This window comes from Triturus cristatus, chromosome 3_1 (genome assembly GCF_964204655.1).
Source record: "Triturus cristatus chromosome 3_1, aTriCri1.1, whole genome shotgun sequence".
Taxonomy (NCBI): domain Eukaryota; kingdom Metazoa; phylum Chordata; class Amphibia; order Caudata; family Salamandridae; genus Triturus; species Triturus cristatus.
Genome location: NC_140583.1, coordinates 808,754,022 through 808,776,330, shown reverse-complemented (window position 1 = coordinate 808,776,330; position 22,309 = coordinate 808,754,022). Strand labels below are relative to the sequence as shown.

General features: G+C 42.9%; 1 protein-coding gene and 1 long non-coding RNA gene across 6 annotated transcripts in view; both read left to right on the top strand.

Annotated features, from left to right (window-relative positions):
- Positions 1 to 22,309, top strand: part of HDAC4 (histone deacetylase 4) — a 1,546,655-nt gene that overhangs the window by 107,717 nt on the left and 1,416,629 nt on the right. The gene's annotated exons all lie outside the window — the stretch shown is intronic.
- Positions 10,580 to 14,017, top strand: LOC146861086 (uncharacterized). The gene is made up of 2 exons (XR_014979232.1): positions 10,580 to 13,770; positions 13,891 to 14,017. It is a non-coding gene; the product is annotated as an uncharacterized LOC146861086 (long non-coding RNA).

Sequence of the window (22,309 nt, the reverse complement as noted above, 5' to 3'; positions counted from 1 at the left end):
GTGTGAAGTTTCCGGAGTTGAAGGACTTGGGAGAAGCTGTTAATTTTATGGTGGCAGGCGGCGGTTTGAGATACTTCAAAATATACGTGGAGTTAGAAATAAATGACTTGGAATCTATTAATAGCGCGACACCCACAAACACTATAAGGAAGGAAGATATAGTTATAATACGGAGAGCTGTCAGTAATAAGGAACACATTTTGAGGAGTTTTGAGCCCTGATGAAGCCGTAGGTTAATCCTACCACGGCGAAACGCGTTGGCATGTGGGATTGGAGGAATTGAGGAACAATAAAAGAACAAGAGCCCAACTGATTAGTGATTTCGTGTTTTATGATTTTTGATTTGAATTATAGATGCAATTGTGTGCTCCAAAAAAATTGTGATTAAGTTGTTCAATCTCTTGATTGAGTTTAGGGAAGTAGGGTGTTTTCTTCCCCAATCTTTAGGATGCACCTTAGACTTTGTGCTTTGAAACTAATTCACTGTGATTACTATATGAGCGCCAGCATATCCCTTTACACCCAACAAGTTCCACAAGTGTTGCAGCACAATTGAAGGCTCTTTGCATAGGTTGCCCTATCACCTTTCTGTTGCCTTTTGGTATGTTTGAGTGTAAAATTGGTACTAATGAGGTGAAACCCACGCCCAGTGTCTTTACAAGTGTAAAAATTACAAAATAATGAAGTAATGCTCTCAAAAAATTTGCAGCATTATGTTGCATAATTTGCCTTTTCTTGCTGTACAATTTAGTCAACACTGCTTCAAAAATGTGCCCTCTTTTGCCGCATAATTCCAGTGGCCCTGGTTATATGTCGTCTCTTGGTGCGACCTTCCCTGAGCCGATCCCCATTGTTTATAAAATCGGTGCCCAATCTGCTCTGTGTTACATTCTGTTATTGTGCTTATACTGAGAGGCTTAAAATCTTCCCTGACATTATTGCCACCTCCTCTTTCCCCCGAGGTTACCAACACCCCCCCCCCCCCCTCTTTGTGCCACATGACTGCTCAGTACAGAAATGTTCATTTTTGTTGGTGTTTTTTTAACTTGCCGTCTATAGTACATGTGAGTGTTATTCACTATTAGCGTATATGGTGGTAGGACATGTTCTCTGGTTTGAGTGTCTGCCATTATTGCATTGATTAATTGTGTCAGTGAGATGTTATTTCAATGTATGTATTACCAAATCTTTGCAGTGAATTTAGTGCAGTGTTTAAACTTCAGGTAGTGTTACTGTGTCTTTCACTTGGTAATGGAGTAGTCTAGTATCCTACCGTGAACTTTGTTTTATATATTTATATATATATTGTGCCAATGGAGATTTTGAACGATTACATATGTGCTTAGAGGTCAGCTTAGTTTGGAGGATATATTTTTGTAATGTTTTACAAGATATTTCAGGATGAGAGATGGGTTGTTTTTTGTTACGAGTCGCGGTTTGAGTTGGTCTTGGACACCCTCTTAGAAGACAAAATATATTGTTTGGATTGTAAAGATTTGTGAATGTTTAAGGGTTGTGTAATAATCTTTTTAGGAATGGCATCTTTAAATTGTTTAATGATCATTGGCACTACATTTAATGGCCCTCCTTTGCTTGTGTGCTTTGTTTGTTAGGGAGGGTGATGTGTGTTGCAAAGGAGCAAGACGTGTTATGTCTTGTAGCTGTTCCTATCTTTCTTCTAGTCAGCCTGTTCGTAATTATGTTGTAGATAGTTTTGCGTATTTGACCATTTCATAGACTGGAATTTCAGTAATGTGCGAGACTCCGCTTAAAAGATTTCTGTACTGCTGTCATTTCCCTTCTGAGTACCTATTATAAGTGGACCTCTTTTTTTTTTTTCTGCTGAGTCGTACGTGCTTCCTTTGCCTAAGAATATGCTGATTTGCATTATAACAGCTAGTCCTTGGGCAGGGTTGGAGGCTCCTAGGAGCATCCCATTGATTTCTACTGTTGGGAAGTTGTGTGCCTGGGCTTTCCTTAATCCACAGTGTTTCAGAAGTTACTTCATCGGTGACGGCTCCTATCCTCTCAAAGCTTTTTGCTGGGCTCGCTGTTAAGACACTTGGAAGACTTATACCTGGCTGTACACACTACTTTCTACCATCCTTAGGACCTTGATTATTTTTCTCTCAAGAGAGGAACCCTTCAAACTCTTTCTTTGATTTAAAGATTGAAATAGAAATAGCTTTTGTTATGATGTGTGTTGCTCCCGAGCACGTGGATGGAACTGTTCCAGGGCTCGGGAGTTGGGAGATGGTTGGAGAGAGCGCATTGCCTGAGGTGCGCACTTGGCTGCTCCATTACTCAAGAATAAATATATTCTTACCTGGATACGAGTACGTGTTTCTGTGGACACATGTTTTTGGTGACGATTGGGCTGGAGCAGCTTAGATTTGTATAACGATACCCGCGTGACTGCCGCTTACATAGCTGGGAGACTTTAAGTCCAGCAGCTGCGGCGGCGATCGTCTGAGCTGTATTAATGCAGCGTGAGCACCTTGAGTAAAGCGACGCTTCTGGCAGAGAAAGGTACTGTAAGGGAAGCCGACTGCATTTGGTCACATGCTGTTGTGACTCTAGCCAAGGGGAAGGCGCTAACTCTTCGTGTCCCAGTGGAATTGGACACACATTGGTGATACGCTCGTCATCTAAATCAATCTGAAGAGCACTCACTTGCTGGAATTATCGGTGACACACTCCCCAATTTAAAATGTAATTATGATTTTAAAGTTGGTCTACCAGTGGGATCACTCGGTGATATGCTCGCCATTAAAACAATATACGCAGCGTACACCTGTGGAATCTCTCGGTGACACGCACATTGGAACATGTGGAACATTTATATTGTCATTTAGCAACTATATTGTGACCAAATTGTATTAATATTATATACTTATTAATATGTCTAATAAAGCTCTACCTCCTGCATTTTTACCGTGTAAGGGTGATCCTCCTATTGAATAGGAATAATGGTTTCCTGTGTTTTTGGCATGTGTGGAGGTATTCGAAGAAGAGAGCTGTACACCACAGAGAAAATTAGCTTTGTTGAAACACACTTTACGTGGTGTAGGCTTAAAGCCGTTTTCTACTTTACCTCCTGTAGAAAATCCTGGTGAATCGAATGTTTTTGAGCAAGCTGTAAAACAATTATCTTCTAGATATGGTAAGTAGATTAACACAGTTATGGAAAGGTTTACATTTTATTCAAGGGCACAAGGAGATGATGAAAGTATTGAGGAGTATATGTCCGCTTTGAGAGCGTTAGCTGTTTCTTGTGCTTTTGAGTCTATAACCTATGATCAAGTAATGAGAGATCAAGTCATGATGAAAACCAAGAGTAAAAAAGCTCAAGAGAGACTGTGGGTAAGGGCTGAAATGTCATTGAGCGCCACTATTAGCATTGCCAAAAGCATTGAACAATCGAAAAAATGTGTGTATGAAATAAGAAAAGCAAGTAATGGTCTAGAAGAGGAAAAAAACCCAGAAATCAATCATTCTGTTAATGCTATAAAATTAGAGAGACAAAAAAGGGTTATCTGTAAAGAAGAAAACATGGTGTTATAGGTGCGGTCGTAGTTCGTAGTTTCCATCTCTGTAATTTCAAAAATTGCCTGCATTGGACAAAAATTTAACTCATTGTAGAAGAAAGGGACATTTTGGTAGGGTTTGCAAGAGCAAACCTGATTTTAATGCAAACTATTTGTTCAATGGGGAGTTTGATGATCTGAATTCCAATTCCATAATGTGTATTAAAAATGGTAATGTGAAGAATTTTCCAAGAAGTGTGGTACATATTAATGGTATTGAAGTGAAGGTCATGGTTGACTCTTGCGCATGGTACACTATTATCAGTAGAGCGTTGTGGGAATTGAAGTGGAAAAACGAAAAACTGATTGCTCCTGATGTTCGCCCTGGAGGATATACTGGCCACAAAATAGATCTCCTAGGTGTTTTTTGGGCTAGTATATGCTTTAAGGAATTGAAAACAAGAGGGAAAAGTTACGTGGCTCTATTTTGGGGTGGCCGCATCAGCAAGAACTGTATATGAAATTGGATCCCAATGTTGTTCCTCGGGTGTTTGTAGTGTGTAGTGCACATGATAGAAGTGTTGACATTGTTGATGAGATGAAAAACAGAATTTCCTCAAGTCTTTTCTGATAATTTAGGAAAGTTCATTGGTTTCAAGCACAAAATTGTCTTGTTGGATAATGCTGTTCCGGTCAGGCATAAAGTTCAGAAAGTGCCGTTGACTTCTAGAGAAAAGTTGAGTTATGCTGAAAGACCTGTGCGATAAGGCAATCATCCAACCCATTGAATCTTCACCATGGGTATCTCCAGTGGTTTTAGCCCTGAAGCCTACTGGCGATCTTCGTCTATGTGTGGACCATAGGAGCCTCACCAACGAAATTTGGATAGATAGACATCCGTTACCCAATTTGCATTAACTTGTGTCAACTTTAGCTGGCGCGACTGTTTTTTCATCTTTGGATTTAGCAAGTGCTTATCATCAAATTAAACTACATGAGGAATCGCGTCATTTGACGGCATTCGTGACTCCAGATGGAATGTCTTGAGGGTGTCAAAGGGGCAATTGCGTTCCAAGATGACATTTTCGTTTATGGGAACGTTGAAGGTCATTGCTGCAATTTGAGGAATGTTCTGCAGAGGTTGAAGGAGAAAGGACTAACACTTAGGGAATCCAAATGCAAATGACATCGTAATGAGGTAGAATATTTAGGTCACTGTATTTCGAGAAATGGGATCAAGCCTAAACAAGACTATGTGAAAGCTGTTAAATGTGCACCCACTCCTACATCTAAGGAACAGCTACTATCCTTCTTAGGACTTACGGATTTCAATTCAAAATGTATTAGTAACTATGCTGCCAAAGTTGTACCTTTGCGATTACTGTTAAGGAAAAACAATGATTGTATATGGAAAATTGAACAAGCAAGGAAGTAATAAGGTTTTTAAAACGCTTAAATGCCCAGGCGTCTTGGCGCTGAGAGGTGGGATAGAGGGACTGCATCAGCTAAGCCACATCTTGGCTCTGGGGGAACAACCAGGTCTTTACCAATTTCCTGAAATGCTGCCTGTCAGATAGTAGTCTCATGGTGCTGGGCAGCTGATTCCACAGATTGCCTGCACAGTGTGATAGGCTCCTGCCACCCCATCAGGCTCTGCAAATTTTAGAGATACAGATGAGGCTCGTGTTTTTGGATCTTAAGTTTTTCATGGGAGTATACCAGGAAAACAGTCTCTGGAGATCAGCAACCCCTCCGCCATATAGTGCCTTATGCACTATGCAGAGGGCCTTAAATTCTACCCGCTGCTCAATAGGGAGCCAGTGTAGTGATCTGATGGCAGCAGAGGTGGGGTGGCCTCTAGGAATGTTTAATAGCAGATGAGCAGCAGCATTTTGTATGGATTGTAGTTTTGCCCTCTGCGCCTTATCAATGCCTATGAAAAGTGCATTGCAGTAATCTAACTTCAAAAGAATAAGGGCCACTACCACAGTTTCCCTAAGTTCCTGAGGTATGAAGGGGAAGATCTTCCGGAGGATCTTCAGTAAAAAGAAGCAGGAGGGAGATTACACGGTTGACCTTAGCCGCAAAATTAAACCGGTCATCAAAGATGACCCCTAAATTCTTGGCCTTGTACGTTGGGACGGAGCATTCGCCAGCTTCCGTCGGCCACCAGGTCTGATTCCATAAGGATTGACCGTTGTCAAACTCAATCGCCTCCGTTTTATCAGTGTAAATCTTGAGATAGTTATGACTCATCCAGCTCATGTGTGTCACATAAGCATGAAAGCTAACAGCAGTAGACTCGGACTGTTTAGATACAGATATGACAATCTGTGAATCATCCTCGAACGAGACCAGGGTGAAGCCATGCTCTCTTGAGCCTGGTAAGTGGGGTGACATATATATTAAATAGAGTCGGTGATAGTGCAGATCCTTGCGGGACTCCACATGGGAGATGAAATTATTCAGATTGCAGATTTTCCCAGTGTATGGTCTGTTCCCTAGAGGCCAGAAAGGAGGAAAGAAGGGCCCCAATCCCCACCGCCTTCAGCCGCACAAACACCGCATGATTCACGGTGTCAAATGCTGCTGATAGGTCTAAGAGGATGAGGACGGCTCCCCCCCCCCCAATCCACCTGTCTGCGAATCTCCTCAGTTGCCATGATCAGCGCAGTCTCAGTCGGATGACACGACCAGAAGCCATGCGGGCTTGAATCAAACAAATTTTCGGAGTCTTAAGTATTTGGTTAGCTCTCTATTTACTGACTTTTCGAGGATTTTAGCTGCCATTGGCAAACACGAAATTGGTCGATAATTCTTGACCACGGCGGGATCCAGTGCCGGCTTTTTTAAGATCGGTCTGATGCATGCTTTTTTCCAGACCGACGGATAGGCCTCAGACTCAACTACTTGGTTTAAGAGGGGGGTTAGATGTAGACTAATCATCCCAGATACCAAGTGCTTGACGGTCGGTGGACATGGATCATTAGGAGATCCCGATTTAGTTGATAGTAGAATGTTGTTCACTTCCTTAGGGACCAAGCTTTTAATGATCTTAAGAACGACATTTCCAATGCACCTTTTTTAAGATCATTTGAAGTGGGTAGAGAGTGTATTGTGGGAGTGGATGCAAGCAAGTATGGATTAGGAGCCACTTTGTTACAGAAAGTGAAGTCAGAAGAATGTGATATCGTATACGTCTAGAACATTGAGAGATTCAGAAAGGAATTACTCTGTTATAGAAAAAGAGTTATTGGTATGTACTTGGGCTGCAGATCATTTCAGGCAGTTTTTATGGGGAACTCATTTTGTTTTAAGAACCGATCATAAACCATTAGTGTATGTATTATCGCATGGAGGTGGAAGGAATCTGACTGCTAGGTTGGCACATTTGGCAGCAAAGCTGCAATCTTACCAGTACAGAATTGAGCATGTGCCTCGGAGATTGAATGTCCATGCAGTCTTTTTGTCACGTTTACCAGTTTGTTCAAAGTTGGATGAGAGTGGAAAGGAATATTAGTGCGAGGTTGCTTATACTATGGCTGATGTCAATGAGCGGGATCGTGTTAATGGTGAATCTGGTGCGATTTCTAAAGAATTATGGATTAGTGAATCGGAGAAAGATGTAGAATTCGTGCTTGTGCATAATTACATATGTAATGGTTGGCCAGAGGAAAGTGGTGATGCAGCAGTTTAAAAAAAATACATGATGAATTGATGTATGATGGACTTTTTCTACTTCGGGGTGACCAAATTATACCACCTGCTGGATTAAGAAAGATGTTGTTCAAGATGGGTCACGAAGGATATATGGGTATGTCCGCGACTAAAAGATGTATCGGAGAGTTTTACCGGTGGCCCGGCATGGATAGCCTGGTCGAGGAGATGGTGAAGGAGTGTAGTCTGTGTGCCAATAGCGACAAATCTGTGAAGCCCTGTGTTACTGAGGCTGTTCATATTGAATTTCCACCGAGACCATGGAGAAAGTTGGGAATTTACATTTTAGGCCCCTTCTGTGCTGTTCCCAAGAGGGAAGCGTTTGCCATTGTTTTAGTTGATTATTTTTCTAAATGGCCTGAAGTGAGGATGACAGAGAAAGTTACTTCGGTATTTTTGGAGGATATTTTTTCTAAAGAAGGTTTGCATGAAGAGCTGATTTCAGATAATGGTCACCAATTTGTTAGTAAATCATTTGAAGGTTACTTGAGGAGGTGTGGTATTAAACACAAAATAACAGCTAATTATTTTCCCCAATCCATTGGTCAAACAGAAAGATTTAACCAAATCCTAAGGAAGTCCGTTCAGTTGACTTGCAAAGGTGGTTTACCTTGGAGGGAAGCTTTACAAGCTACTTTGCTATCGTATCGCATTATTCCTCACTCAGTTACAGGTTGTTCTCCCTTTGAATTATTGCAGGGTAGGAAACCAGGGTCGAAATTAGCTCCAAGGTGGTTGAAGGAGAGTTGTGGTGAGTCGGAGGTCAGTGTTGATTACAACAAGATTAGAGAAAGAGTGAAGGTTTACCAAAACTAAATGAATTGTCTTATGAATAAAGGCAAGAGAAAGTTGTCAAATGTCAAGATGTGTGTGGGAGAGTTTGTGTGTCAGGGTACTCTTTTCCAATAACAAGAGGTTTCTTAAGTGGTCTGATCCTGTACAAGTTGAGCAAGTTTATGACAAAGCGGTAGGGGTTCGTGGTGGTAAAATTTGGAACAAAAGTAGAATTTCTATTTTCAGAAATTCTGTGTGTAGGGATGCGTGGATTGGTAAACGTTGTCCGTAGCCAGAGAGAATGGTTGATGATAACGTTTTTTTGGACTTGCTTGTTGAAGATTAGGCGATGCATGGGAACTCTGGTGTTGAAAGCGCTGGTTGCACTGAAAATGTTATGGGTTCTGTGGAGATGGAATGCAATGGATGTAAGGAGGAGGTTCCGCAAAAAAGTTCCAGAATCAAACGTTGTCCTGAGAAATTTTCAGATTACGTCAGAAGTTAAGTTCTAAGGTGATATTCCTAATGTCATTATTGCATATATTTCTTCTTACGATCTTATTTTATTATTTTTAAAAAGAGAAGTTGTGTTTTATTGTATATTTTTGTTGCCCATTTCTTTGTTTGCTCTTATTTTTTATTGTTTCTAAAGGGGAAAGATATGTTACGATGTGAGTTGCTCCTGAGGTCATGGATGGAACGGTGGGAGGGTTCCACGGATCTGGAGCGGGGAGTTGGGAGACGGTTGGAGAGAGTGCATCGCCCGAGGTGCGCACTTGGCTGCTCCATTACTTAAGAATAAATATATTCTTACCTGGATACGAGTACGTGTTTCTGTGGACACAACACGTTTTCTAGGAGCTATGATGTCATGCTAGTTTGAGAATTTTGACATTACTTGCAGCCAACATCAGCAGTGTTTAACAGTCCTATGTGTACACACCCTCGCAAGTTTTTAATGACCATTCAAGTTTGCCACGGAAGCGACCAATTGTTCTCTTAGACTTCCTTCCTAGGTTTCATTCCAATTAGGCTGAATAAACTTTATAAAATCGCAATACATTATTTTCTACACCCACTGCACTTGGAAGGTCACCCTTAGTGTGGGGCAGTTAGCTGCTTGTGGTAACACAATTTACAATAGGCCCCTTTCTATATCTTTTGCCTGCAAGTATGCCATAACGTCTGTTTTCTCTCCAAGGGATTGACCCTAGTCCAGAAATCTCTGATACAGCCATATGAGTTAGTGTGCTTGCATTCTGTAAGCATTGATTATTAATGTAAAGGTTGTCTATAGTACAAACGTGCTACTCCGGGTGTTCCTTGCTTTCTCCCCAGAGTTTAGTTTTGGCGCAGTGACTGATCCGAGCAGAGGCTATGCTGCCTGAGGGCATACAGTACAGGCACCGGCAGGCCAAAGAATTAGCAAATTTAAATGGAGTGGAGGTTGACTTGCTTTATGAGTATCTTGTCGAATGCAGGCAGCTAGAGAAGGTGTCATGTTTATTAGCCAGTATATTGTGCAATAGCTTCATGCAATTGTTGAACAGGTTAGGTAACCATAGGTAAACTTGTGAAACCTCCTAGTGTACTGGTGCGAGCTGTTGCATGTAGCTTGGGCTGATTCATTAGAATATGATGCAGTTCATCAACATACCTTTTGTGTTTTCTACAACACTTGTCTTGTCAACGCCTCCTGGAAGATTCAGTGTAACAGTCGGGCTCAAGTTCCTCTGAGTAGTGGATTGTGCATTCAAGGACATACCATTGTCAGTTAATGGCCCTAGGACTACCTGCACCCTGGTTATTAGCGTTGTAGCAGGGTATTAGATTCATTGTTACTCCATTACCTTGTGCATAAATGACAGGTTTGTGGGGCTGAGGGAGCAAGAGCGCCTTTGAAGGGATGAAACCGTGTGAGAATGATGTTTGGCACATGAGGTTGTTGCGGATGGTGTGCCAGATGATGATCCATACTTTTTGTTTTTCTTTATGCCGGTTTCACAGCGAAATTTCACCAGGCTGATACTCAAAACCTATCGACCCGAAGCCAGGTGTTCGCCACTACATGCAGACCAGTGATACTTGGCAGTCTGGACCTAGTGGTTGGGATAATGAAGGAATTGGACAGCAAAGTAAGAAGTGTACTTACCACAGGGATTGTGGTTCTTCTACGTCATACGATCCTTTGTATTTTCAGTGTAGGTACTCTCCCTGGCACTGCTGTGACGCTAAGCTATTATCCGGCCCATCTCTGTCCATCTTGCACTCTTTGCTAAACGCTTCCTTCTTTCTGTCACCTGCTCAGTTTTACATTCTCTCCAGCCCAGACTCGCATTGGTTCCCCTGTTGAGTCAGCACACAATATATGGCCTTCCCACCATTTAAAGCTCTGCCCCTGGCTTTGTTGTTTTCATGTTCCATGCCAGCTCTGGTGACCATTCCTTGGTTAATTTCTGAAGCTCCCGGTCCACAAGCCTTGTCACTGTATACTAGAGCTGCTGCCATCTCGGACCCCTTTTGGGTGAAAGGCAGATCTTATCGGACTGTGTCTCAACTGCAGGTGGCACTGTGAGTGGGCAAAGGGTGCACACACCGATCCCCTGGCGACAGACTCCTAAAGCTATACTGCAGTGTCAGTTCTTGCTGCTGTATGGCCTCGGGATATCCTCATTCGATAATGGGGAGAAACTAATGCTCTGAGCGTCTAAGTTACCAGCATGAGTCTATTTCACTGTATGTCCTAAAGATCAGGAGTAGTTGGTAACATACGTGTTACAAAAAAATATTCACAAGTGTTTAGTATTATGACTGTACAACGTCGGAGTCCCAGTTTTTTCTGGTTCATGTTTAAGACACGATGAATCCCTTGTGTGATAGAGTTCTGGGGTTTCGAAAATGTGACATCTATAACTATAGCCCAGAACAAAGTTTTGAGAACCCTCATTGATCTTCCACAGTCCACTCCCCTGAAGCCCCTCTATCTAGACCTGGGTTGTTGTACGTTTGAGGAGATAGCAAGATATAGGCCCTTAACATTTTGGAGAAGGCTCTGGTCTACCCCGGAGCTGCAAATTTATGCAAACGCGTTAAAAGACGTTAGAGAGGCTGATTTATCATGCAAAATTCCCTGGCTCCAAAATATAAAACGCACTTTGGTGGACATGGGGTTTGGCCACTTATGGGAGGATCCAGTTGGGAATTCTTTTTCTACAAAAAAAGATTTTAAGGCAGCGTATTGGAATATGGTGAGAGCTAAATGTGTGACATCTTTTAAGAATTTTTCCTTGTCCGGTTTATTCGTCATGCATAAATATGATCCCCTGTTTGAGGAATACTGGAATTTTATAACCAAACCATGTGATAGAAAGTTAGACCACCAATTTAGGGTAGGCTCACTCCCGATCAAATCTTTCACACAAAAATGACATAGTGCATTGGACAATAAATGTGTATTTTGTATAGAGCAGGTTGAAACAGTACCTCACTTACTATTGGTTTGTCCAGCGTATAAGTCTCCAAGAAAGAAATGGCTTAAGCCTCTCTGTTCAAACATAGATACTCTATCAAGTGCCATTGCCCTTCGAATATTGATGACGAACACTCAAGAGCACACACCTCGATAGCTGTGGCTAAATTTCTGGGATGGATGTGGGGTATTCAATCTAACAAGTTGAAGATGCAAGATCTATTGAATGGCACTATTGTTAATAACGCACCATGATTACTGTCGAAAGAATATTATGTACATTGTTATTCGGGACTTGTTTAAAAATGTTTTAGGTCTATGTTCTTGGATTTTTTGGAAACCGCATCCAGAGTGCAGTCTAAGACAGAAAAAGTTATTTGGATGTGTTTTATCTTTATATACCCTTTTAAAATAATTTTTTATGTTTTACATGAGTGATGAATTTGACCTAATTCATATTGAATACCTTATTATATTGACAGTCTTTTACCTAGTCGTTTTATTATAAAATCGTATTTCATGCTATCTAAATTATTCAGTCTTAATGTTTTCTTGTTAATTGTATTGTCTTTTATGATCGAACTGATCGAAATAAAGACTGATTTGATAGAGTTGACCTTCATCATGAAGCAGCTGACATTGGGGTCTATTGTAATTTGTCAGCAGTATGTAACAAAGGCATCTTGTGTATTTGAAAACGAAGTGACCACGTTCCATAGTCGTTACGTATTTATTTGTGAAGCTCATACGTGCCAATATTTTTTTTTTCTACTATTCTTGTAAAAATAGTGAGATCTTAGTTAATTGGTAATGTTTTTTTTTCGGTATAGCATAGAGACCTCCTTTTGTGCTTTCATCTGCTTCTTGTTCCATATAAACGCGGCAAATATTACAAATAAATTCATATGGGGGCATTCATTCAGTCAGCCATCTTTACCATTGGTCTGTTCAAGGGTCGTTCACGTTTTGCTTCCTTCCCCAGCAGTTTACAGCACGTGGCAATGGTTCACCCGACTTCATCCATTAGCTCTCTTGCACTGAGAGTGAAGGCATTTTGCCCCATCACTTGTGCAGTGCTGCCTGGAAAGGAATGCTCTTCGGTGCTAGGGTTGGTGTGCCAGGGTTGCTGGGCCACTCCTTTGCTTTTATAATATATATTTTGGATTGTTTTCTGTATCTGCAATAAATAAATAAATTGCATGCTTGGCTAGGCCAGACTCACTGGCTTTGCTCTGCTTGTTTGTACTGTGGCGGAGGGTATGTGGTGTGATTGCTCCGTTTGCTGTGGATCCCGGAAACCTGCGGTCTGAAATGACATCCCGAATGAGCGCTGATGAATTACCAGCCATGCCTTTGCCTCGGTTCCCCTCTTTTCCTGAGCTGCTCTCTGTCGGATGTGCTAAATAAAAGCTCAATTTCTACTTAAGCGTAGTTCTTTCATGCAGTAATAGTCTGCTGGTATTTAGTGTAGATCAGTGCATTAAATAGGCAGGTACTGCCCGGAACTGAGTACTTGCACTTCTTTAGTTTGAAAGGAAGAGTACTTGCACTTCGCACTGCTACAATACATTTAATGGGAGAGTACTGACACCTTTCAGATGCAAAAAGGTAGTCTGAATAGAGAGTACCACTGCATTTCCATGTAAAGCACTGATGGAGATGTGCACACCATACTACACTGCTCTTTGTGGCATGTTTGTTGATTGTCCTTAGTGGTAATTGAAGCAAATGGTCAGGTTAATTCCAGCACGTGTTACGACTGAGTGATTTGTTGGTTATATTGAGTTCATCAGTCTTTCGCAGTTGGTAGAGTCAGTTTCGAACCTATAGACCATGAAACTTTAATCTTTCATTCAGCAAACTGTTCCCAAAGGGCACAGTCACACAGAGGCCAGTGAGATGGGGTTAGGTGCATGTTTGTCATTGTCATGTACCTCACTGGTTGCTCCTATGCCCACTGCTACTACTATGGAGCAAGGGGCATATGAAGAGGAAGTTGTAAAAAACAGCATGAAAAGATCAAGAGGTAGTTGGCAAAAGCTTGGGCACAATGTGAGGTCCTTATAAAATGGGACACCTTTATTTGCATTTGTTTAATTAGGCGGACTCCTATCCGCCACATTTGGCACTACATCAAACAGAAGGAATTAGTAAAATGTTGTCGTTTCCAGCTGTGACAGCAAGACAAAGAGCACTATTACATTGTAAGCTCGATTCACTAGGCCAGTGATGTTTAACCTATTGTCCATGGACTACTGAGGGTCCATGACACATACTCCGAGGGTCTGTGACTGTTTATTAATCTTCTAATAATTTTTACCTGTTTAAACGGTTACGGACCCTCTGAGTAGGCGTCGTGGACCCCAAGAAGTGGACTATTGGGGGTCCATGACTCCTACTCAGAGGGTCCGTGACTGTTTAAAAACAATAGATAAAAAATAGAAGAATAATAAAGTATATGCAACTAAAATAAAGAGCAAAATGTAATATTTTGAATGTTTAAACTCTGTAAATGTGAAGAAATTTGAAATTGGAAATGAAAAATAAAGTTGGATCCTTCCTTAGCTTGATTTGTGGGAGAAGCAAGCACAGCAGATAGTAGTGTGGAGAATGATGGCCTCTACTGAAGCACTGGTATGAGCCAACAAAAAGAAAAGATGCATTAGGCACAATAAAGACAGTGATAGGCTAGAGTTTTTCTTGCCCATTGCTTTGTATTTTAGAAAGAAGCCAAATTTTGAAAAGATCCAACTTTCCCTTTAAAATGTAATTTTCTGTTTTGTAAATTGAAGAAAATATTTCATCCTTTGTGTATTTTGTATGTAGTTCTGTATTGTTTTTAGGTTCACATCGTACATTGATTCAGTGGGTGTTCGCAGAAATTAAATGGTTAAGAATCCCTGCTCTAGACATTGTTGCATAATGACTCGCAATAAGATCCCAAAGTGACTCAAAAATAGACCCTCAAATTTTGACATGTTTATGTGGGCATTGTTTTGCCTGTCATATTCGATTCTCTACCATAGGGTACATATCCATCCCCTATAGTCGGGCGGAGTTCGACCTCCAGTACTTCTCAATGTTTATCTTAGCAAATACAAACCCTAAACTTATGAGTGTGCTGCCTCCGTGTGAGAATCTAGCCTCTGCCCTAATTCCCAACAGGACTAGCTTGGGAGATAAATCAATGGGTAAGTGGAGTACTGATGACAAAGTGCGAATATCTTCTTGTAAGTATGTCTAGGCCACCACACGTTTCCTAATCACATGAAAGAAGTCACCCAAATGGGGGCTCTCTGAGGGCAAATGGAGCTTTTGTAAATAAAACAGACTGGCTGAGGTGCATAGATAAAGGGCGTGTAAGCAGCTAAAAGGCAGTTTTACTTTTCTCTAGCTTATTAATTGAGACATCATCTTGAGCATTGTTTCCAGGGATGGAGACATCGTATGTACTTTTGTGTCCAGTTCTAGAGGCCACATTTGAATATTGTGTGTCGCTGTTGAGGTCATGTCTCAAGCATGCTGCTTTGTTTTGCATGTCACGGCTCCAGAATCCTAGCAACAGATCATAGTTGGGCCAACAAGTAGTAATAATATATTGTAGCTGCCTATCAACACAAGTATTTGAGGGCAACTCTTACATAGTCTAGACTACTGCAGTAGGCAGCAGCTGGACAGACTACATTGGATTTGTGTATATCAAATGTTCCCTGTCACTTGTATCAAACAAGAAAAACAAGGCACGAGTCCCACTATCAGGGCCCTTTTGGAATTTTGTATTTAGATGGTGGCCTACTTTGAGAATTACTTCTGAAGTTTGTTCTGTACTCCAGGAGGGATTAATAGTTAGGCAGGACTTGAATGTGCTCTAGTTAAAATTTATTTTCTTGGTATGCTGCCCATCAAAATGTGTCATTGTTGTAGCTGGCACAACAGACAGACTTGTCGCAGGGCGCTTAAGTAGTAGATGTTATTATTACTCAACTCAGGGGTATTCGTTTTATCCACCTCAAAACCTGTCTACATCGGCGATTCAGGACTTCTAACCTGTAACATTAAGTCTTGCTGATGGGCACTCAACCTATTAATTATGCGATTTCATTTCATGTTTCAGATTATTAAAAAGCAAGTCTATTTGAGATGGAGGCTCAGCACGCATAGCGCTTAACGAGCTAATGAGGGTTTGGTATGATGGTGGGATTGCTCTCCCCGACATTCGAAAGTACTTTTGGGCTGCCCAACTTACGACCATCAACCAATGGGTACACCTCCCAACAGATGAACCGGCACTTCACATGGATCAACTAACCTTACAGCTAGGGGGATAATTGTAAGCCCTATGCTCCACTTCATGATGACTTCCTCTCCGAAGCCCCACTGCTGTCACTGTCTCACTCTGGCATACCATACTAGCAGCACTGGCGTGGAAGTGTAGGCTGACCCAGGGACACACCTGTGGGATTCTGATGTGCTGGGCCCACTGGGTACACTGCCAGGATTCGATAAATGGGACCTCCTAGGCAATCCAAGGTGGGAGATTTTTGGTCTCATGGAACAGTTATTCCCTTCGCTGACTTTCAGCGAGATTACCACCTGGCTCCCATGGAAACATACCCTTGCAGGTTAGATATGCTCTCCAGGCAGTTCTTCCCCAGGGAGAGGATCTGCTTGATTCCTCCTCAATAGAGGATAGACTACTTGATGACCATATGACACGTAAGGCTATATCCCTCATATATCACAGAATGATTAACAACTCTCTAGACACCCTCCCACAGTAGCTTGATGAATGGCCTCAGGAACCTGGGGGATGGAGGACGATCGGTTGTCTCAAGCACAGGCCTCTCCAAGAGAAGTAGCAATTAAGGCCTGATTTCACCTAGTGCTGCTTAAAATATTGCATTGGTCCTATTATGCTTGTACCACTTTAGTAAAAATGGGTAAACCGACAAATGAGAACTGCTGTCGAAGATGTGGTCAGAAAAGTTCCTCTTTTCATATAATATGGGAATGCCCTGAAGTTAACCGCTATTGGGAATCAGTCATGGGGTGCACAAATGCATTGTGTGGTTGTGCGATGTCTCCTACACCGAAGTGGTGCTTGCTTAACATCTGGGAAGCGACTGATGTGAATTCTACGGATCAGACCTAGATGCCTCTGGGTCTGGCATTAGCCAAGTGCTATATAGTGCGCCACTGGGGGGGGGGGGGTGGAGACAGCCCCATGTCTGAGGCACTGGAAAAAGGATGAGGACTGGTGTATGGTGGCTAAATAAGTGGTCTATGAAATCGGGGGTTGCCCAAATAAATGGGGAAAAATTTGGGGTAAATGGAATAACCACTGATTGGGGCTTGTGTGCTTCCGGCCTATTTGTGAATGCGATTAGACCCAATCATAAAGGCTGAATTGTCGATTTCTCTTTGTGGGGCTTTTTGAGGAAGGTAAAGAAACCAGATTAAGTGTGTATTGGATCTTATTGCCGTTCCATCCAGACAATTGTTGGGCTGCGATGTGTTTTAATTGTTATCTTATTTTTTTTTTAAAAGCAACTGTAAAATTAAGGTCTTTACTAACTCTCTCTACTAACTTCTGAACTGTTGCGACAGTCAGCCCCATCCTTTTAATGTACAATCTAAGATGGGACACTAATTGAATGTGAAATGTGGGGCTCAAGGACCTTTGCATAATCACACCTGTTTATACAAATTTAATAAACTTGCTAAACTTGTGACGTGCTTTCAATTTTACACTAAAATTTGTACATCATTCAATAGTTGTAATACAGCATATAATCCCGCACGCTTAGAGATGTAAACAAAAGCCTAGTAAGGTATCTTAGGTCATCTCTTCCAGTGAGCTTAATTGCAGTTGTGAAACAGAATCTTACGCCCCTACCCCCTGCAAGTTACAGCGAAACCTCCCTATAATCCCCCACACACAATCACCCTGACACCCATTGAGTTCAGTTACCTCAACTCTCCAATCCACAGCTGAGATCATCAGGACTGTTAGTGCACTTGCCTAGGGTGACGGCAGAACAAAAGCTAATTTACAAAGTAGGGCTTGATTTTGTATTGTAAAGTATTGCAACATTTATATAGAGCTTACTACCTCTATGTGGGGCGTTGACGCACTTGCTTACTTGGGTAGCACAATACAGTGTAGGGTGTGTGGTTGTAAGTGTTGTCTTTGTTTTGATCCTATGTGAGAAGTGTTTTGGAAAGAGGTGTGGCGCAGCGGCCAGGGTGCCTGACTCCAGACCATGGGGTTCACGGTTCGATCCCCAGTGGCGACGGCAGGTTAGCCCAGCACCATGTGACTCTAGGCAATAGCTTGCTTAATCTTCCTGACGGCCCACAGCTCGGGCACACCTCTCCGGAGGTAGCTGTTACAAATGCTGGTATTTCATTTTATTATTATTTCATTTATTTTAATATTGTGCGTGAATACCACCATGTTGCGGCGATCATGTTATGGGATGCAGCACTTAGCAGTGTGATAGTTGAAGTGTGAGTGACCGGTGCTCAGTTTATGGTTTTCAGTAAGCTGACCGCTTTGATCAGCTCTGCGGGTCCCTTATTTGGCATTTCGTATTCTCATAATCCACTCAGCTGGTTACTGTATCGAGATGTCCATTAAGAGATGTTGTGTTTAAAGTTTATGGTCCTGAGCAGGCATAGTTTAAAATTGACAAGTGGATGGAGTGATGCGTCCTAATTTTATTTTTATAGAACAGCCCACTTAGTGTGGTGTTACCCATGTGGCACTGGGAAAAATAAATACTGTCCTGAACCTGAGGAGTTATCTAAAAGATATAAGGTCCAGGAGGCCCCGTTTGAAGCCTGGATTCCCATTTACCAAAATGCACAATCTTACGCATCCCTCCCTGTACATTGGTTTCCTTATGTGACAAAAGTGAGAGTACTTAGAGGTGTTTAAGTTTGCATTTGAAACCGGTTACATTGCCATGAAAGGTGCCATATTGCAGCAGTGGGCACAACCTATAAGCAATGGGTGACAGAAATACACTTGAATGTCTTACAACCAAACACACAGCACAGCTACAAACCGTATGTAAGCATCGAACTGCCATTTATATGCTCACTAAAAGCAAGTATTGTCAAAATGTAATAGTCTTTGCCTTTATAATTCAAGAAACAAATTATTGGTTTTTCTAATTTTGTTTGCAAAATATCACTAAAAACATTTAATATAAATACTGGTGGAGCAGTAAACACATACCGCAAGTTATATTAAAACGTAATATTTAATTAAATATTTTCAAACTTTATAAATGGTGTAGATTCTTTTTTTAAAACTTTCATGCAGGAAAATCGGCACATAATTTAAAAGGCCTTTTGCATGTGATCCAGATTAAAAGGAACAAAGATGACTAGTTGCAGATGCTCAAGAGAACATACCAGCTTTCTGGCGTTGGAAATAAGAGAGTGTAATGGTTTAAAGGAAAAAGCATGCTGGAGCGTACTTTGCTTTCCACACGACTCTGAACTGGAACAAATTCTCAAACCAATTGGTGCTATGCAGAAGCCCAGGCAGCCTTTTTTGATTGGCCCCTGGGAGATAATGTATCTCCAGCAGAGAATTGAAGCTGCTGCGTCTCCCTAATTCCACACATTTTGCCTTTGTGTGCGAAGGACTGAGCTTTGCTGCAACATGTTGTGAACACAGGAGATGAAACTATACCAACCTGATAAAGTCCGATTTTTACTTCTATCCTGGCGTGAATATACCGGTTGCTGTGCTTTTACGGAGCAGTTGGGAGAATAGAGGGGAGTAACGGGGATAAGCGCAGGGGAATCAAAGGGAGGTGTAAAACGTTCATAGCCTCTGTCACAAAATGGAGGCAATACTGCTGCCCATTCTCCAGAGTCTTCATGTTTTCTTAGGTAGTCTTAGTTTTGCTCATGTGGTATTCTGTATTCGTAAGAGATGCTTTCACAATCATGTGTGCACTGGGATGCCTCAAGCAGTCGGAGCTTTGATGTTCCTCATACCTTCTGGGTTGACTGGCATTTAAGCAGCCCTAAACAATGTGAGCAAATGGTGTGCATAGCTGCTGTTCATTCTATATGTTTGCTGTGAAGACTTGCACTGATACCTGCTTACTGTGCTACATGTGAGTTTGAGAGAGGCTTGTAAAGCTGTTGACTATTCCTGCCATGTTTTGTGAGAGAGGCTTGCACTTCTCCTGTGCTCTTTGCTGCATCTGTTTTGTTATAGACGGTTCCACTGCTTAATGTCCTATGAAGGATAGGTGTGCACAGCTACAAAGTGGCATCATGCTGTTTGTCACATCTCCAGCCAGTTCAGGATTGTATTTTTGTTAGCATTTGTGTACCACCACAATCTATCCAAACCCCTCCCAGGGGCGAGTCCCCCTCTCCTCCCCCCTGTCAGTTTAACTGCGTCCTTTTACCGTCAATTACACCACAGACAACATGATTTGGTGCCTTAAAGGGTCGCAGTTTATTCACATATAACATGGTTGTAAATTTCACAATTTTATTGGTCATTCATAACATCTATAATAACATATATTCTCATTGTCCTTGTGGTTGTCTTTTACCTTCCTTGTGGTTATGCCCTCCCAGACAGTGTATTTTGTGGGGGTGCCCCTTTGTCAGGGCCTTTGTGTCTGCGGTTCCAGGCTTCAACTTGCTACTGAATTTTGTGGGTGTCCGTCAGTACCTGTCCGGGCTGCAAGTGCCGTTCTGCTTGCCCTGGACCCTTTGTTGGCCCCTCGCCTGCTCTTCAGGGGCCCTGCCGTGTGGCATCCCAAGGACCCTATGTGAGAGTCTCATCTACTCTGCATGTGGCTGCACCCTGTCATTTCTCTCCCTCAGTACCCCTACGTGAGGCTTCCCAAGGGCCCTGTGGGGGCATCACATCTACGGTCTGCGGCTGTATGCCGTCCTTAGTTCCCTCAGTGCCCCTGCCGTGAGGCACCCCAAGGACACTGTGTGATCCTTCCAACTACCTGTAGTAAACTTTCTCTCCATTGTCTATCTTTCCTGGGTTTCCTCCACTTACCCTCCACTCACTCTCCGGCTGCGACGCCCGCGTCCTTTGGTGTGGGTGGGTGTGATTCGTGATTCTCCAGCGAAGGGGGTTCAGTTGTCTATGGGGGTGTTGCGTCCCCTTCTAATCCCCCCAGCTACTTGGCAACTCTCCCCCTGATTGGGAGTGCAGTAGGCCCATCTGGGGCGACTAATCCTGGTCGTCCCCTTTCTTTGCGGGCTTTGCGATGGGGAGGGAGGGCTTCCCGCCCTCGGGCGGCCTTTGTCCCGGGCCTCCATTGAGTCCAGCTATGCCTTCCCCTGCCCGGGCTTCTACCCCTCCCAGGAGCGAGTCCCCCTCTCCTCCCCCTGCCCGTTTAACTGCGTCCTTTTACCTAAAATTACACCACAGATAACGTGATTTGGTGCCTTAAAAGGTCGCAGTATATTCACTTATAACATGGTTGTACATTTCGCAAGAATATTGGTCAAGATAACATCCATGATAACACATATTCTCATTGTCCTTGTGGTTGTCTTGTACCTTTTTTGTGGGTATGCGCTCCCAGACAGTGTATTTTGTGGGGGTGCCCCTTTGTCAGGGCCTTTGTGTCTATGGTACCAGGCTTCAACTTGCTACCAAATTTTATGGGTGTCCGTCGGGACCTACCTGGGCTGCAAGTGCCGTTCCGCTTTCCCTGGACCCTTTGTGGGCCCCTCACCTGCTCTTCAGGAGCCCTGCCGTGTGACATCCGAAGGACCCTGTGTGAGCATCTCATCTACTCTACCCGTGGCTGCGTCCTGTCATTTCGCTCCCTCAGTACCCCTGCCGTGAGGCATCCCATGGGCCCTGTGGGGGTGTCACATCTACTCTGTCTGCGGCTGTATGCCGTTCTTAGCTCGCTCAGTGCCCCTGCCGTGAGGCATCCCAAGGACACTGAGTGAGCCTTCCATCTACCTCTAGCAAACTTTCTCTCCATTGTCTATCTTTCATGGGGAGAAACTAGGCTCAGTACAAAGTTGGGTGAATGTATTGTTTAAACGCGACGGACGCCCAACGCCCTATCCCCTTGATCCGGTCAGCTCCTAACCCTAGCTCTGCTGCGGTGGTGGCTGCCCCAATTCGAAAGGAGTGGGACCCGAATGCCAGGAAAGGGGGGCGTTCAGTGGTCTATGGGGGCCTTGTGCCGCCTTCTATCCCCCCAGCCGCTTGCCAACTCGCCCCCTGACTGGGGGCGGTAGGCCCTTCTGGGGCGACAAATCCTGGGTGCCTCTTTTCTTCGCGAGCTTTGCCATGGGAGAGGGAGGGAGGGCTTCCCACCCTCTGGCGGCGTTTGCCCTGGGCCTCCATTGGGTCCGGCTATGCCTTCCCAGGCTTTAAGGCAGGGTGCAAATAGAAATTCAAAACAAAACTACTGTCCCTGAATGTGTGTATGAATGTGTGTATATAATGGCTAAACAGCTGGCAGTGACTTAAGGTACCCCATATTACATGGGATCAATAGTGTGTACACAGGTCACCTTGAATAATGAAACTGCAACACCATCCACAGTTAATGTCAAAGTGCATCAGATTATGCACTTTCAAATTAATGCTTAAAATGAATGTTTAACACTGGTTCTATTTGGGCAATCTTAGTAGGTTTCTGGCCTATCAGAACGATCTAACACATGTTAAAGACCATTTACTCTAATGATGTGAGCAATTGGCATCAGAGTGCGAGCAGGAGCTACGCTTGTGAAGTTATTGACGAGTCTTTTAAATTACAGAGCAAAACAATTTGCAGTTTACAGGAATCGCAGC